General features: G+C 52.3%; 1 long non-coding RNA gene across 1 annotated transcript; it reads left to right on the plus strand.

Moving 5' to 3' along the window:
* Window positions 1-9,833, plus strand: LOC119245319 (uncharacterized). Its single transcript, XR_005125268.2, has 3 exons — window positions 1-201; window positions 8,808-8,889; window positions 9,397-9,833. It is a non-coding gene; the product is annotated as an uncharacterized LOC119245319 (long non-coding RNA).
* Window positions 9,834-18,024: the final 8,191 nt, after the last annotated feature.

Below are 18,024 nucleotides of genomic sequence, written 5' to 3' on the forward strand. Positions count from 1 at the left end.
GCCACTGCCTGCCCCACAGAGTGGGTGCGTGTGCTCGGAGCTGGTGCTGTGGGGCTGAGCTCTGGACATCCCACCGAGGAAAGGTTGGTCGTGAACGTGACCACCAAAGGCACCAAGGGCCGGGTCAGCCTCTGATGGAGCCCTGTGACTCCTTCCAAACTCTAGAGGATACCTTGGCCTCCAGCCCAGTCTCCCCAGAAGGTGAGCTTCCAACCCTTCATTCACACCACCACCCCTCCGACACCAGGGTGGGGGAGGGAGGGGAAAGGAAGGGGCAAGAGAATGGAGGCCAAGGAGGGAGCCTCTGCAACCAGACTGCGGCCATCCCAGGCCGGGCACTTCCTGCCTCTGGGCCTCATTTCCTCATCTGCAAGCTGGGAGTGATCACCCCGCATTGTGATCGCAAATCACACCTGGTTAAGTTGCGTGACGATTAAATGAGACAAAATATGAGATTCTTAGAAGAGCCCACAGGGGCACGAGGGCGCAGAGGGTCATGTGAAGCGCTGAGTGGACACGTCAGAAGTGGGCTTTTCAGGAAGTAGAAAGAAAGGTGCTTTTAAATATAACCCGCGCTAGACTGGAAGCTTCTAGCAAGTCACTCTGTCTGATTTCTCCCCGTCTTCCCAACACCTGGCCTGGGACTGTGTTCAAACTCTTCTTTCCACATTCTGAAAATGCCATCAATTATAAGAAGCACCATCTGTTTAATTATAGTATTTCTAGAAAATAGAAGTGGGTGTTACAGATGCACCATGGCCCAGTTTCAGAACGTTAAAAAGAAAAAAATATATTGTCTTCAAGTTGAGGGGCTAAAAGAACAGGTCATCAGTAAATGGTGGCTGACTTTGTGAAGGACTGAACGGATGGATGGATTCATCCAGAGCAGTGTGGGCAATGCTGTGCACAGACACCTGGAAGACTTAGGAAAGCAACACACTGTCACAAGCACAGCACATCTGGGAAGGCTTCCTGGAAGAGGGAGACCATGAATGGGAATTAGCAAAGACTTATTTAACTTAGGAAGAGGAAGAAATGGAGGTAGGGCAGAGTCAGGGGAAACTAAATACCCACCCCCACCGCACCCTCTTTGCCTCCCCTCCTCAGGCAATGGAGGGTGGCCGAGTTTCGAGGGAGGTGACTTCCATGCTACCTCAGAGGAGTCAGGACCAACTGAGACATGAGTTCCAGGACATGGGCTTGCACCAGTCCCATGGGCTGCGTGGGACTTCAGATTTGGGACCAGGGCTCAAATCCCAGCTCTATTGCCCCTTAGCTGGGCAACCAGCTAAGAAGCTGACGGCTCAGCCTCTCTGAGACTTGTTTCCTTACCCAGAAAGAGGGATGAGCACCAGTGCTCCAGGTCTGGCGCACCCAGAATCCTGCCCGTAGAAAGCGCGTTGCAAATATTAAATTCATAGCCCATAGGACATGGCTTCCTATTTTGTGGTAGTTTTGAAAGTTAAAGACCGTTAGCTTGGAGGCAGGACAAGACCTCTGACCTCTGACCTCTGACTGTGGGGTCTCTGCCAGCCCCGGAGTTGGAGCATTCCAAACCCCTGAAGTCAGTCACTACCTCCCAACCACCAAGATCTCGGGCAACAAGACTGATGGGTGCAGGCAGAAGGGCTACGCACTTGGCAGGGTCAAGTGCGAAATGAAAAGGCAGGGCCCCCTCTTCAAAGATCGTTAAGAATTTCATGATGGGGATAAGCACATCCCCTAATACTGCAGGCCTGGGTCGGGGGGATTGTGCCCTCCAAGCTGCCTCTGTGGACCTCTTGGGGGTCACACAGTCTCAGGGTGTCATCACTGCAAACACTCGGAGAGCAATGAACATTCTGTGGCCCTACTGTGTTGTGGAATGCACTTGATATGACTCAGCCTTATGAATTAGGTAGTGTTATTGACCCATATTAAAGAGGAGGAAACTGAGGCACAGAGGGAAGGACCCCCAAAGCGTGCATAGTTGTATGGTAGGTGAAACCCAAGCCTTGGGAAACCTGCACCCCATGATCTGGAGAAAGGTTGCCCCACTGGCTCATTTTGTCAGAGATGAAATTCACACTCAGGTCTCTGATGTGGCTTAACCCACATGTGGGTGGCCACAGCAGCCGGGTTTTTGATGCCAAGCTGGGGGTCCCCTCCTTCCCGCTGCACCCCATTTCCTCCAGCAATGAAGCTCTCCCTCCAGCAGGCCAGGGCGGCCTCCGCCAACTTGCTCCCAGGCCGGGGCCAAGCGCGAACGTCGTCGGAAGAGAGCCGGGCGAGTGAGAGAGAAAGGACATGTCAAATCAATCATATTTAAACAAAAGCCTCTCCCGCCCAAGGGCCCTTTTAAAAGCTGCTTATTTAATTAAAAGTCCCATTTTCCATATTTATGGCCCTTATTCAGTTAAATATTAACCGCTGGGGCCAGGGCTGGTGTGTGCTTTGAGAGCGCTGCGTGGGGAGGTTCATTACCGCGGCCAGGATTTATCCCATGGCTGCCGCGGGCAGGGGATCAATGCACGCCTTGGACAAACACCCAGCCCTCCTCCCGCGCGCCCGCTCCGCAGCCCCGTACCGCCTCCCGGGTCAGTCTCTGCCCAGAGACAGAGGGAGACTCGGGGAGACGGAGAGACAGAAAGAGACCTAGGGAGACACAGAGACTGGGGGGACAGAGAGACAGGAGACTCAGAAAGAGAGAGAGACCCGGGGTGGGGTGGGCAGAGAGATGGACAGAGACCCAGAGAGAGAGAGAGAGAGAGAGACAAAAAGAGATCCAGGAGACAGAGAAAGACCCCAGGAGATGAGGGAGACCCGGGGAGGCAGATCTGGAGAGACACAGACCCCGGGGAGATGGACAGAGACACACAGAGAGACCTTAGAGACTCAGAGAGAGGCTGGATTGTCCTTCTCTGTGTCTCGATCAGGACCAGGACCTACTTTGTGGGAGCAACGGAAAGCGAAAATGGGGGCCTGTTCAAAACGTAAGTCCATGGATGTGGTGCTGCCGACGGCAGGGGCCTGGCACTGACTCTGCCAGCTCCTGTCCTGTGAGCACCAGTCCAGGCGGCAGAGGGCCAGATTCAGCCGGCTCACAGAGACTGGCAAAAAGGGGGACGAGGGGAGGAAGGTGGCATTTCTTAAAGCTTTGACCCCCAAAATTTCAGGGGCAGGAGATCGCAGGTTCTGAAACTCCTTAGAGGTGACTGTGCTGACCAAACGCAGTTGTTAGAAAGGAGCCATGGGTTAAAGAAAGTTCTAGAACTGAGCAGGGCATATGTCCGCAGAATCTTAACTGCAAATCAGAACAGCCCCAGGGCTTCCCATAGGCCAGGCACCATGTTAAGTGTTGTCCAAGAATTGGCTAATGAATCCTCCTACCCATCGTCATACCTGCTTCACAGATGGGGAAACTGAGGCTCTAGAGGGCTCGGCAAGGAGCCCAGGCTCACCCAGTCAGTGAGGGGCAGAGCTGGGATTTGAGCACGTCCTCCGTCTCATAACCACATGATGGAAATGGGCGCTGAGACCATGTGATCTCACACAAGTTCCCGGCGCTCCCTGAGCCTCTGTTTCTCCTTCCGGGAAATGGGGAGGGAAGGTGCTTGGGGCGATTGTGAATCTAGTCTTTGGCTGCTCTGCCCCCGGTCAACCACCCCAGCTGCTCCTCCGGTCCCCGCAGCTGGGGACAAAGCCCTGCCCAGGAGAGCCCCGCTCTCCAGCCAGCTCTCTTGCACCTTGGTTCCTCGGGCCTGTGGTGGCCCCTGTCCCACCAGCTCCCCTTCTGCCGCCTGACACGACTCTGCAGATGCCAGGGACAAAGCCATCTCTAGATGCTCCCCCCACTGGGAGCAGCATGAAGATGGAAAAGTGCACTCTAGGGCCACAGAGCTCAGGGTTCAAATCCCCCTTCTGCCATTTACTGGCGCTGCGAGCTTGGGCTCCCACACATCACCACTCTGAGCCTCAGTTTCCCCACCTACAAAGTGAGGATGATGACAGAGCCTCCACACAGCTTATTTACAAAGGGCTTGGCACCGCCTGGCACAGTGGGCGTCATGGTGACCTGGCAGGGGAGGCTGGCTCCAGTGCCACCTCCCAGTAGGTCACACTACCTTCACTTCAGACCTTGAAACTGCTGCTGTGCCTGCTGGAGCCTCAGTTTACCCATCTGGAGAATGAGGGGGCTGCTGGGTTTAGAAAGTCTCTGGGCCATTTGCAGGGTTAATGCATCTCAGCAGCACACAGGTGAGGCGCTGGACCTGAATGTGAAATGCCTCTGCAAGATGTGCCCATTTATGTTCTGGAGGGCTATGTGGGAAGAAAGGCCGGTGCCCAATCCTCGGAGCTGGTAGGTGAAACAGCAGGCTGGGGAAGGCCCCGTCTACATCCAGACAATGCATGTGAGCATGCACACTCGGGCACGTGCTTGTGTGCACACTCAGTACACACCTGTGTGCAAACACGCCTGCACACACACTCGGGCACGTGCCTGTGTGCACACGCAGTACACAACTGCATGCAGAAAAACATCTGCATGTACACACACAGGTGCACACAGGCACATGTGTACACGCTCATGTGAGCACACACGCAGCTACACAAACATGCACCTACACACACTAGACCACACACATGCACGCACAGGAGCACACACCTGCAAGTCCCTGCCTGCTGGCACACCCCACCCCACATCTTCACTCCCTGCTCCCCCCTCCCTTTGGATCCTGCTAGGAGCTTGGTTTCTTCCAGCACAACCCCCTCCCACAAAAGAAAAAAATTCTGTAAAGGCAGATTAGAACTTCACACAAGCATCTCCAGGAAAAATCTATGTCTCATTTTCATATCTAGCAAAATAAAATGACACCAGAACACTCCAGCAAACCCCTAGAGGTGGCAGCGTGTCTGCCAAAGATGAGGGGTGGGGGGGACACCTTTCCCAAAGCGGGGAGGCCCCAGGGCCAGAAGCGTCGGAGGGGGCGTCGGGGCTGGTGAGCGGCTCGGGATGAAATCGATCAGGCCATTTTCTCCTGGGGTCGCGGCGAGATGGGTGGCGGGGGGGCAGGAAGAGCCTGGGGTTGTTGAATGGAGGGTAGGATGGTAGCGAGAGAGGAAGAAGAAAATCCTGAGGATGGTGTGAGAAAAGGAGAGAGAGAGAGAAAGAGAGAGAGAGCGGGAGAGAGAGAGAGACACTAGGTTATCAGAGAAGTGTGAAGACAATAATACAATCTGACATTTCTGAAACAAGACCCCCCGGTTGCCATGGCAACGTCTCATGTGGGAGCAGCTCCCAGGAGACGGCTCCGAGATGTACTATAAATGATGTTTGATTAGAATTTAAATCATTTAGGCAGAGAGAAGATAGGCCTTTTGTCAGCAAGGGGACCTGGGGGTGGGGAGGGAGGGGGCCGGGGAGCTCCAGGGAGGGGGCGCAGCCGGAGACCGAGGGCTCCACCAGCCGGGGCGTGGGGAGCAGGGAGCGGAGGTCAGCCAGGGGGTTGATTACTTTTGCCCTCGGCTTCATTCCCGTTTACAGTAACCTTTCCGTGGTGGCCAGAGGGACTGGGAGGGCAGGCGAGGAGAGGCCTGGGGGGACAGGGCCGTGGGGGGAGGAAGGGAGAATGACAGAAATGGGGGAGATGCTGAAAGAGCAGAGACAGGTGGGGAGAGAACAGGGAGAGAGAGATGCGCAGAGGGGCAGAGATGATGAGACAGAAAGAAACGGACCGAGGGACACAGAAAGAAGGTACGGAGGAGAGGAAGAAAGACTGCGGGGCAGGAGACAGGGATGGGAGCCAAGAAATAGAGAAAAGGAGGCACAGAGAGACCCAGGAGCAGTCAGAGCCAGCACATTTGTTGCTAAAAGACAGAGACAGAAAGAAACACCCAGGGCCTCCCCGGTGGCGCAGCGGTTGAGCGCTGGGTTGCAAAGCTGCCCGCAGCCTCTGCAGCGCCAGTTCAATCCCCGGCTGCTCCCCGGCCACCGGAGGAGGGTCCCACATGGCGCGCAGACCTCTCCTCGCCCGCTGCTCCCCTCAGCAGTGTACTTCGGTCCTTCTGCCTGCTCTGCTCCCCGCTCTGGCTCTGGTGAATTCTCTCACCCTCCCGCGCTTCTGACTGTACCCAGTGCTTGTATAATAAATAAATAAAATAAATCTTTAAAAAAAAAAAAAACTGATACTTTTTTAAAAGAAAGAAAGAAACACCCAGAGACACAGAGGCGGAGGGACAGAGGACTCCCAGATCCAGGCACTCATTCCAAATCATTTTCTAGCCTCTGCAAGAGGCAGCTCCCTGGCTTGGGCCTTGCCACCATGGCCCTTTGCTCGCTCCCCCACACGGACATTCTCTGGGGCTGGCTTTCCTGGGCAGGAGGGAGAGACCTGGAAAAGAGGCATCCCATGTCTCTAATTCTAAGAAAATGGGTGAGGCTGACCCTCCTTGTGAAACCCTGAACAAACCACTTCCCTGCTCTGAGCCTCAGTTTCCCCGTCTATAAAACTAAGTGAGATTGACATGTGCACAATGCGTGTTGTCTGCCCCACTCAGTTTTTATTGTCAGTTGCATTAGCAGCCAACATTAAAAATTGCAAAATTTCATATAAGTATTTGCATTTCTGGGTTTTTTAACAAAAAGGAAAATCTACCCATGCTGGGCCTGCACCTCTGCAGGGTGGGCACCTGCAGGAGATGAATAGTCTTCCCTTTTAGGTAGAGCGTGTGGTCTCCCACTTACTGCAGGCCCCACCACTCCCTCTTGTCATGTGCCCCAGCCACACTGCACTTATTCATGGTTCCTGCATGACCACTGGGGACATTTGCATATTCAAACCCTGCAAAAAACCTCCAAGACCCTTATGACTTAGGAATTCACCAGCATATGGGTTGTAGACCCCACCCCTCAGTCGCCACAGCTCTGGCTCCTAGGAGAACAGATGGGCAACTCAGGATCTGAGGAAACTACAGCTGTCTTCATCACATAGTAGGTGCTCAAAGACAAGTTTCAAGAAAACAGGAAGGAAGAAGTGAAATCCAACAGATGATTAGGGAGAAGGAACCGGCAATGATGATGAGGTAGCAGACACTGGTTAGCTATTTGAGAAAATGGACCTAATGCCACTGGGCACTGAGGCCAAAGATGGTCTACTCCATAGTGTCAGGAATTGGATGGGAAGACATTTGTAAAGGGGAAGCAGGTATCTCAGAAGAGTCAACAGTGCAATTCCATCACAGCTGCTCCTTGTGCCCTTCCCAGGACTTATCACAGTCTGCAAGTTTGTTGTTTGTTTATTTGCATATGTGTTTGGTCTCCCCCCACCCCACAAAACTGTGAGTCCCATGAAAAAGGAGACAACACCCAACACCCTAGGCCAGTGAGAAGCACTTAATGTCTCTGGATGTCCATTTCCTCACCAACAAAGACAGGCTGACACCTTCATTGTGGGAATGTACAGGAATGTCCTGCAGCCATGCCTGACATATAGTAGGTGTTCAATACATGGAAGCAATTCTAATCATGAATAAAAATAGTCAGAAGACCCAAAGGAAGAGGCAAGTTTTGGGGGTAGTAGGGAAATGAGGAAGAATTTGAAATTCCTTAAGTAGCATTTCCCTTAGACAGAGTTGTTTGCCCAAGACCAGTTTCCCTTCTCAATTTTAACAGGCATTTGAAGTTTTGCTATTGAAAGAAAGATTGGTGTACGAGAAGTAACCAGTCCTGACCCTTCCAAATGGAGTGGGGAGAGGTTCTTTCTGCAGGAGCAGAGTGTAGCCCAGAGAAGGTTTCCGTGTCTTTTTGGGGGGACCATACAGACCAGGATGTGAATCCCACCCTGGATGGCTGGGGTGCCAACTGGAGCTCTGCTGAGGGGGATGTCAGGACATAGGGAGCAAGAGTGCTTGGATTGATTAGTGATGCCTGCCATGGGCAGGGACACCATCACAAGTCTGCTACCCCAGGTGAGAACTTTCCAGGCCCAGAGAAAAGGATGACATGCTCCTGTTTCTGTGTGTTACTGTTACTGGGCGTTTTTATTACTGAAAGATTAAACTGTCAATGTATGGGGGTGAGGCACCTGAAGTCTTAGTGCTGGGAAAGTCCAGGAGGCAGATGGAGCCGACAGCCTGGGGTAGGGGGAGGTCTTTGGGTCATTTGTGAGAGTCCGTAAGTCATTCCTCATGGCTGTGCTGCAGAGGGATCCCTTGGAGTGAAAACCCCATTAAGGGAGACAGCTTAGGGGCCCCAGGATTTCCATAGGAAACTAGAGAAACTCTTTTGACTTGAGACATAAATAAAACATGGCACGTGGCACCCTCAGTGTCAGGCACAGGGGTACTGCTGGTGCAGTTGCCACCAGCCCCTCACCCGCCCTTTGTTCCAGTTCATATTCACAGAGCATGTTCTGTGCCAGCAAGCTGAGGTTCATGTCCGTGTGGTCAGCAGCCTCCTCAAACATGAGCTGGATCTGGTTTTGGTCTGATGCCACGGAACCCATTCAACCGAGCCCAGGCCGCTTGCCCACCCAGGGTTGTCTGAGTTTCCCATGGCTGCTGTATCAAATAGAAAGTCAGTGACTTGGAACAATGCACACTTACTAGCTTTCAGTCCTGGGGATCATAAGTCCCACATGGTGCCTGCTCGGCTCACATCAAGGACTGAACCCCTTTTGGACCCTCCAAGGGAGAATCCCTTCCTTGCTTTTTCCCTAAAGACTAGAACCTACCTGCATCCCTTGGCTCATGGTCCCTTCCTGCAGCTTCAAAGTCAGTAATGTTGGCCTCTGTCCTTCTCTCACTGTCATCTTTCTGTTGTTCTTCAGGAGCATTCCTCTTCTAGTTATAAAGACTCTGGTGATTATACTGGACCCACAAGATAATCCAGGAGAATCTCCCTGTTTTCAGGTCAGCAGATTAGTATCCTTCATCCATCATTCCCCTCTGCCTGTAACCCGCCATTTCACAGCTTCTGGGGGTAAAGACATAGACAGCTTTGTGGGACAATTATTGTCACTGGGGTCAACCCATCTAGCAGAGCAGGACAGCAACCAGAGGATAATGCTCTAGCCTCCAGGTCTGCAATAGATCATTCTAGAAGGCATTTTCTACACTCCTCACAAGGTCTTGGAGAAATCAGTACCTGAGATTGCTACTGCATTACTGCTCAGTAATACACTTTTGCATTAACTTTCTTCCTCCCCTGAATCATTCACCCTTGCCCCTCATTCCTGTATCCAGAGATCACTTGCCGCAAAAGTCTCAAGCTCTACTCTCAGGAGAACCCAAGCTAGGACAGTGCTTATTAAATATTTGCTGTTGGCTAAGCTGGGTGTGATAAGCACCCAGTTCAAAGTGGCTCAAGCAAAACCAACTTGTTTTCTCAGTGACTAAATGGTCTGTGATTATGTCTAGGACTTCAGGCACAGCTGGATCCAGGTCCTCAAACATTCTCATCAAGAATTTATCTCTTTTTAAATATGGAAGCTGTGCTTTCTTCTGTGTTGGCTTTATCCTCAGAAGGCCTCTGCTCACACACTGGCAAAGATGGTCCCCAGCTGCTGCAAGATCAACCAAAGCAAAAATGAGAACAACCTTTACCCAATAGCATCAGCAAACTTTGGTCATCCTTGCTCCTTGGCTCTGATCGGCTCATCTAGGGTCATGTGCCTGTGCCTGACCCCGTCACTCTGGGAAGAAGGGATGGGGTACTTGCATCCACCTGCCCTGGTCACTGGCCCCCAGGAGCTGGGGGGTAAGATCAGTAACCTGGTCTGAGAGGGAATAAGCTATCATTCCCCTAAAGAAAAGTGGGGTGCTTTTAACCTAAGAAACATTAAAGAATCCACATGATCTCTACCAGATAGACCATCATGGATTGTTCATTTTAGGTAGCCCTCTCCCAAGGATGGGCGACAAGCAGGTGGGGGCAGGAGCTGGGAGGAAGGGAAGCCAGGCGTGGTGCCAGTCAGCAGTGCCAGCCCATCCTGGCTGGAGGGAATTCTCGGGATCAGAAATCTGCAGTTCTGAGACCATGTCTGTGTTTTTGCAATTTCTATTTTCTCTGCGGCAAAGCTGAGGGAAAGCCAAAAGGAAATAAAGTTCCTTTCAGAGATGCTGGCCTGTCTGAGCCATAGGAAACAGCACAGGGAGAGAGGAAGTGGCTTTTGTGGCGGCTCAGGAGAGAGAAAGCTGGAGGGGCCGCTGGTGGTGGAAGTGAAGCTAGTGGGCGGGGAGGCAAGGAGGAGCCCTTTCTGCAGGAGGGAACCAGGGGCGGTTCAAGCGTCCTTTGTTGGGATCAGAGGGAGCTGGTTGCGAATCCCAGCCCTAGTGGTGTGGCCTTGGGCGCGTGTGTAACCTCTCTGAGCCTCAGTTTTCCCACCTGTGAAGGGGGGATGCGTACAGAGCCCTTCCTTCCCTCTGTACCCTTTGTGAGCGTGACATGAAATGAGACATGACGCCTTTCACGCGACGTGCGTTATAACCCTTAGCTGCTGCTGTGCCTGCTGTCAGCGCCGGTCTGCAGGAACAGTCCCCTGGCACGAGGAAGACGGATTCCCAGCTTGCATTTAACCAGACCTGGGAACGCATAGCCGCCGAGGCCTCCTGTGCTATATCCACTTCCCATTGCTGCAACAAATGACCACGGACTGGGAGGCTTAAAACAACACACATCTCTTGTCTCGCCGTCCTGGAGGTGCGAGGTGCTGGCAGGGCATTCCTCCTGGAGGCCAGGGAGCCTCGCCGCCTCCCTGCTCGGCATGGAGAGGCCGCGTGCCTCGGGGTCCTGGCCTCCGTCCTGCAGCTCCTTTGACCACTCTCTCTGTTCCCAAACTCACAACTGTTTTTCTGAGCCAGACACCCCCACCCCCCGCCTCCTCTTAAAAGAATGTTCGCGATGACCTTGGGCCACTAGGAGAATCCAGGACAGTCTCCCGGTCTCTAGGTCCTTAACTGGACCAGATCTACAAAGTCACTTTAGCCACATAAGGTAACATTTGGGGGATGTGGACATTTGGGGGGTGGTTATACTCCCTGCCACCTATGCTTGACCTGGGTAACATGAAGATGCAGAACCTGGGTGTGCTTTCACTGCACAACAAACCACCCCCAAGTCTAGGGCTCAAAACATAGCCCCTATTCTGCTCCCAGCTCTGAGCTGGCAGGGAAGTCCTGGTTCGGGCAGACTCGGCTGATCTTGGCTGGGCTGCTGGCGTGTGTGTGGGCAGCTGGAGGTTGGATGGCAGCCGGCTCTCAGCAAGGTGATGAGGGCAGGTGGGCTGTGGGCCTCTCACCATCCTCCAGCTGGCTGGCCCGGGGTTTCTCACCTGTGAGAGTCGGTCTTCCAACAGCAGAAGAGTCAAGGCTGCTTCCAGCCCAGACTCGGAACTGGCACATTCCTTCTGGCACATTCTATGAGACAACACAAGGCCAGGCCAGATCCAAGTGGGAGGGTCAAGGTGCAAGGGGAAGACTCCACCTCTACTTGATGGCTTGGTGGATGGAGCTGCTAACTGTTGTGACCATTTCTGCAGCTTATCCAGGAGCCAGCAAGGTCACCAACATTTGTGGAAACTTGCTGTGTCCTAGGCATTGTGCTGGGTGCCTTAAGACATCATCTCACTTCACCCTTCGCACTGCTGGGTTGCTGGTGCCCACGCAGTGCCGGCGCTGGCTCATACTAGCTGCTCAGTAAAAACACTTTGTATTGGTGGATGAATGAATGAGGGAATGAGTGGCGGCTGCCCCTGGGCCCTCCCTCTCCCTAGGGCAATGTGAACCGTGAGGCCAGATGGGGGCTGAGGACTGAGTGCCCCTGGGGTCCAAGTAGTTCTGACCTGAATCCACACGGGGCTTCCAGCGCTGCAGAAGGTCCATGTCCCCAGCGCCCTGGCCCCTCCCCGCCTTCACAGCAGTTATCCTGCCCCGTTATCCTGGGGGATACACCCGAGGCCCCTGCGGACGCCTGAATGCTGGGATCGAACCATTCCCGACACGCGCCGCGTAGCTTCTGCACCGTCTGCCTCCGGTGTTCAGGCATAAACTCGGCGCAGGGAGACATTCGCAACCAGCACGAGCGGTGAACTAGACGCTCCAGCAGCGCGCGGCGGGCAAGGGACGTGAATGTGGTCTCTCCCTCAAAGTCTCTCCCTGTTTGTGACTCCTGAGGACTGCGGTTGACCCCAGGGACAGGAACTGCGGAAAGCGAGACCGTGGATAAGGGGGGCTGGCGGTAGTCTCCCAACTGGCTGCTGATTAAATGGGGTCTTTCTGCCTCTTGAATCTTCTCGTAAGACGGCCTCTCTGGGCTTGAGGAGAAAAGCCTCACGCACGCGACATTCTCCAAAGTCGTGCTGACCCTGAGCAGGGACTGACCGGAGACCTTCACAGCAGGGACACGGGGCACGTCAAGGCCCGTGAGCCACGGCTTCCTTCCCTCAGGCGGAGTCAGTGCGCCCCCCACGTCACGGGGTCCTCGTCTAGCCTTCTCCCCTCTGTCACCCGTGAGCTGTGCTGTCCCAGATGACGGTGAACTCGAAGCCACACGCTCCCTAACTCAGCCTCTGACCTCTTCACCACAGGGCCCCCCAGGCAGCCTCACCTCCTGCTGCACCGGAGGCTCCGTCCCAGGCTCCATCCAGAGCCCGTGGATGTGGGTGCACAGCCTGTGGCCCCTGAGTGGCATGCTCCGAATTTATGGCATCGCTGGTGGGGGGTGAGGCTGCCATCACCCCAGACAGGATCCAGCCCTACACTGGCCTCCCGGTCAGGACCTGTCTGGGACTAGGCTGTGGGCCAAGCGCTGGCTCTCCCTGCGGGCACAGAACCCCCTAAAGTCCAGGAAGGAAAATCACCCCATGAGACTCTCAGAGGCATGGAAAGTGTCCAGTGGATCCCCGAATCCCCGACACACAGCATGGCACCCGGCACGCAGTAGGGGTGCGTGTTTCCTGACCTGCCCTGCCCCCATGTGCCCTCCTGTGTCTGGCATGTCAGGGAGCCCAAGTTCAGGGGCTGCCCCCCTCTCCTCACGGCTGCAGCCCAACTCGCCATCCCAGGCCCTCCCTTCCTCCCTCTGCCGGGCCAGCGAGGAGGCGGCAGCGGCCGCCAGGTCCACTCCAGGGCCGCCCCGTGGGCCTGTCTACCAGCGAGTACAAATGGATCCACTTCCAGAAGCATCGAGCGGTGTGTGGCGACGGTGGAGTGTGGCCCGCGGCTCGTCCATCAGCGCCGTGCCGCCCGCCCAGGAGGAGCACACGAGCCCCTCGTGGGTGCCCCAGCAGGGCCTGGGGCCCGGGCTGCCCCCGAGCAGATGGGTGGGGGTGACGGTCACTTAGCGACAGCACCCGACTCCGTAAGCCTCCTCTGGTGGCCCCAGCGGTCCTGGGCCCACTGGAAAGGCGGTGGACAGTCAGAAGGTGATGGCAGGAGACCGATAGTTCCGATGGGCCGATAGGGAGCCGGGGTGCAGGCCTGCGGGGCGGGGATGATGGACGGTGCTTGTGGCCAACGGAATCTGGGTGGATCCAAAAGCAATGGCCGCCAGCACGCCCGCAGAGGGCCCGGCCTATGGGGTGGAGACAGGTGGGGGTGGGGACTTTCAGAGAAGAGTTGGGGAGGTGGATTAAAGGGTGGCTTGGGCAGAAAAGTTGGGGGGAGGACAAGGGCCAGAGACCCCCTCAGGTCTCTTTCTCAGTCTCTCCTAGTCTCTTCTTCTGTCTCCCATTTCTCCACCCATTTCTCTGTCTTCCTCTCTCCTGACCTGCCTGCTTGACTCAACCTCTCTCCTCCCTTTTTCTCCCTCCCCCACAGCTCTTCCTCCCTCGATCCCCTCCCTCCCCCACTCTCCACCCTCTCTCGGGAATCCTGTAGCTATCTGGGCAGCGCTGGGCATCTGCTGGCCTCAGGGCACGTTCGGGACCCTGCTCTAAACTCTGCAGCCCAAGTGCACACGTCACAAGTGCCGCCCTCACTGAGAGGCAGGTGTCCAGCTCTGAAGGGTCTTCTCGGCACCTCCATCCAGGATGCCCATGTGGGGTTTTCTGGTATTCAAGTGTTTAGTGAATGCTCGTGGTGATGACACGAGGAAGAAGAAGAAACAGAGGAAGAAGAAGAGGAAGAAGGAAGAGTGGTTATTTATCGAGTTTTTCCTCTGTGCTAAATGCTTTCTGTATATCACCACCCTCCCCTCAACATCCTCAGAGCACCTCTGGGAAGGTGGTATTGGCTGTCCCACTCTGCAGATGAGAAACTGAGGCTGAGAGCGGTTACATGACTTGGCCAAGGTCGCAGTTGGTAAGGCAAGGAACAGGACTGGAAACAAGGAAACTTCTCTGAGCCTTTATAGGAGGACACCCAGGATGCCCAGTCAGGGCAGGAATCTGGATGACACAACACCGTTCCTGGGGACCTGGCCTCGGATGCCAACTGTATCACGGTCAGTCTTTCTCCACATCTCTCCCCTGCTCTATCTCTGGCTCTAAACATGCCCCCCCAATCCCCCTAGTGGGTGTTTTCTCTCTTGCCTCTCAATATCTCTGCTCTTCTTTCTCCTCTCTCTCTCCTCTTCATCGCCAGTCTTTCCCTGCCTCCTTCCCCAACTCTAGTCTGTCTGCGACCCCCATGGGCACCACCTGGTCTTTTCAGGACCCTTCCTAGACCCAAAGGATAATGCCCACCCCCCATCAGGGGTTATCTGTCAGCACAGACTTCTCCACCCTAAAGCAACATCCAGAAAAAACAAAAGGGTCGCATTCTTGGAAACCAGAGTTGCTTATGGGCGTGCTGGAGAGTTCAAAAATTAAAGGAGCATATCTGAAATGGGTAACTCCATAAAACCAAGATCTATAACTTTTCTCAATAAAAGAGAGGCTACCTGGAGAAAAAAATCACCCTCCTCTTCTCCTGACCTCCCAGAAGGGCATCTGGGCAAGATAAACATTGAAGCAGAAAGATGGCAGAAACCATCAGTCATCTGAAGCTGCAGGCTTTCAACAAGGAAGAAAGACCTGAAATCATAGCAGAGTCTGGTTGGGGCTGAGGAGCGCAGATGACTTTCCATCAAGATGGCTGCTCTTCACTCAGAGTTGGTCAGAAATAAAAATAGCAAATGCAAGATTATAATACTTTGACCACCCTTGTATAGTGTTCTCCTCTAATAAAATCCCTAACATAAAGTACTCAATGTTTTTGAGGTTCAATGCGCCTTCCCTAAGAATGGTTGAGTCCCTTATCCTGTGATGGGGGAAGCCTTGGCAGCCATGTTGCTGTCATGTGACCCTGCCTCCCACGTGATTGGACCGGGGGTGAGCACCTGAATCAAGATGGCCCAATCAGATTCTCTCACAGGTGTTGGGAATAGAGAATCTAATTTTTTCCACTTTTAATTTTTGAAACATTATTTGCCAAATAAAATAGCATTATTGTTTTTTAATTACATAAATTATAGGTGCTGCTCATCAAAAGAAAAAACTCAGATGATTCATCAAAATAGAAGGCAATCAAAGTTATCTGAAATCCCATGGCCCTGCGTGTTAGCTATTCACATTTTGGCAACCATTCTTTTGTACATAACTGTGTGTGTGAACTCACACACGCATATCTAATTTTACAGAAAACTAATTTTAAATGAATGGGCTCCTGTCATTCTTGCTGGTTTTAGCATGATCTATGTTTTTTATAATAGAAGGATTTTCTTTCCTTACTCCTTTTCTCCTGCTCCTTCCTTCTGCTTTCCTCTCACTCCTTCCCCCACACACCCCCCATCCCAGGTCTAACCTCAATAAGCAGTTCATAATCTGGTGTATCACCTTCTATGGTGAGCTGCATCCTGGTTCCCAAAAGATATCCTCAAGGAACCTAGGGGTAGTACCTTTTGTGGCAAAAAGGATTTGATATGAGATTATGCTCAATAACTGTGGGGTGGCCCAATGTAATCACAAGGGTTTTTAAGAGAGGGATATGGGAAGGTCAGAGTTAGGGTACAAAGCCATGTGAGGATGCAGGAGAGACTGGGGTGGTACATCTAAGTCAACAAATCCAAGACAGCCTCTGAAGGCTAGAAAATGTTGGAATTCATTTTCCGCTGGAGCCTCCAGAGGGAGCCAGCACTGCTGACACAGCCTCAGCCCTGTAAAGCTGGCTTTAGACTTTTGACCTCCAAAACAGTAAGATAATTGCTATTTGTTGTTTGCAATCACTAAGTTTGTGGTAATTTTTTTTTGCATCAAAAATAGGGAATGAATACAGATTTTTGGTACTAGAAATGGGATGCTGCTATAAAATAGACCTTAAAAATAGGGAGTTGGGGATGGGTAGAGGTTGAAAGAATTTTTAGGTGCATGATAGAAAAAGCCTAGGATATTACTGTTGTTGCTGGCAGGAGCTCAGAAGAAAGTGAGGAGAATATTGAAGAAATCCCTTATCACCTTAAAGACTACCTAAATCCTCACAAACAGACTGTCAGTGGAAATATGAACATTAAAGTTAAGGGCTGGTGAGGACTCCAAGGGAAGAAGGAAACATGTTTTTGGAAGGTAGAGGGGAGGGGTGCCTTCTTATACCGGGGCAGGAGGCCTCGCTGAACTCTGTCCTGCAGTCATGTGGAAAGTAGACCTTTCAAGTAATGAACTTGGACATTAGGCTGAGATGACTTCTAAGCAAAAGTGTTGAAAATGCAACATGGTTTCTTCTTCCTTTTTATAGCAAAATCTAAGGGAAAGAAATAAACTCTGGGAAGAACTGTTGAATAAAAAGGAACCAGGACTAGATTTGGGAAATTCTCAAACTATACAAATTTGCAAAAGATGCTAAAATTACAAGATTCATTGCCAGGAAAGCATGCTATGGAGATAAAACCCAGGTGTAACAGGAAAATGTTTTGTTTGTGCCTTAAAAGATACAAAAAGTCACAGAAGTCTGCACCTTGAGGACTCTTTGAAGAGATTAGCTGTGTAACTTGTTGATTCCTTCAACTCTTTTAGCAGAGGCCAGTAATAAAAATGAAATTGCCCAAGAGAAATCTGTGGAGGAGCCTCTTGCCTAATGAAGTGAATCCTTCTGAAATACATAGGAAACCCACAGGGTTTTTGAGAATGTTATATCACCACAAACATTGCCAATTTGGACTGAAAAGGACAGAGGACAAAATGAAAGGTTGTCAGACCCTCAAAATCCTATAGGTGGGAAATGGGCTGATGAAACTACACAGTTGAAAACACGTGCTGTCCTTCATCAAAAAGGAAGCATGACTCAGAAGGTGAAGCTGAGGTCCAGTTAGAATTGGAAACTAATACATCTCTCAACCCCTGGTCCATGCTTTTGGTAGTAGACTTAGTTAGTGATGGATAGTTTAGTCTGGTAGACTGGTCCCTTAGGCCACATGCACGGAGCAGAGAATGGGCCCTGAGAAGCCTGGGATGGGAGGGAGGTCGATGGAGGAGAGGAGGGAAGAGCAAGGAAGATGGAAGAGTTGGCTCAGTGCCTGGAATCTTGACACCTCCTTTTTACTGTTACCAAAAATGCAAGAAACAGCCTTCACTCCTGTCCTTAGACCCCGCTATCCCTGCTATCCCAAGCCAAGATGGCTGCCTCTTCCTCTCCCAGCGGTCTTTTCTCCAGACTTTTTGGGACATTGTGTTTTGCTGTCGGTCTTCTGGGGCTGCTAAGGCTAGAGTTGTGCATTAAGGTGCTGCCATTATCTGTCCACCCCTCCCAAGAGGCCCAGAGCTTCAGAGAGACTGCCATCTTCTGCAGAACTGGCCCAGTGGGAGGTTGATAAAGGAAGTACACCCTCTCTCTACCAACCTTAGATTTTTTTCCATACCAGTCACGAGGTTGTCCAATGAGATAAGGTTTTTTAAAGAAATATATGACCTTAGGCAAGATGCATAACCTCTCTGGTCCTCAGTTTTTGTTTTCATTTTTGATAGTAGAATTGTAATAATGCCTATGCTATAAAGTTGCTATAAGGGTTAATCAATAAACTACATGGTGGAATACTACTCAACTGTAAAAAAGATGAAATCTTGCTATTTGCGACAT

This window comes from Talpa occidentalis, unplaced genomic scaffold (assembly GCF_014898055.3).
Source record: "Talpa occidentalis isolate TD23 unplaced genomic scaffold, MPIMG_talOcc4v2.1 talOcc4.14, whole genome shotgun sequence".
Taxonomy (NCBI): domain Eukaryota; kingdom Metazoa; phylum Chordata; class Mammalia; order Eulipotyphla; family Talpidae; genus Talpa; species Talpa occidentalis.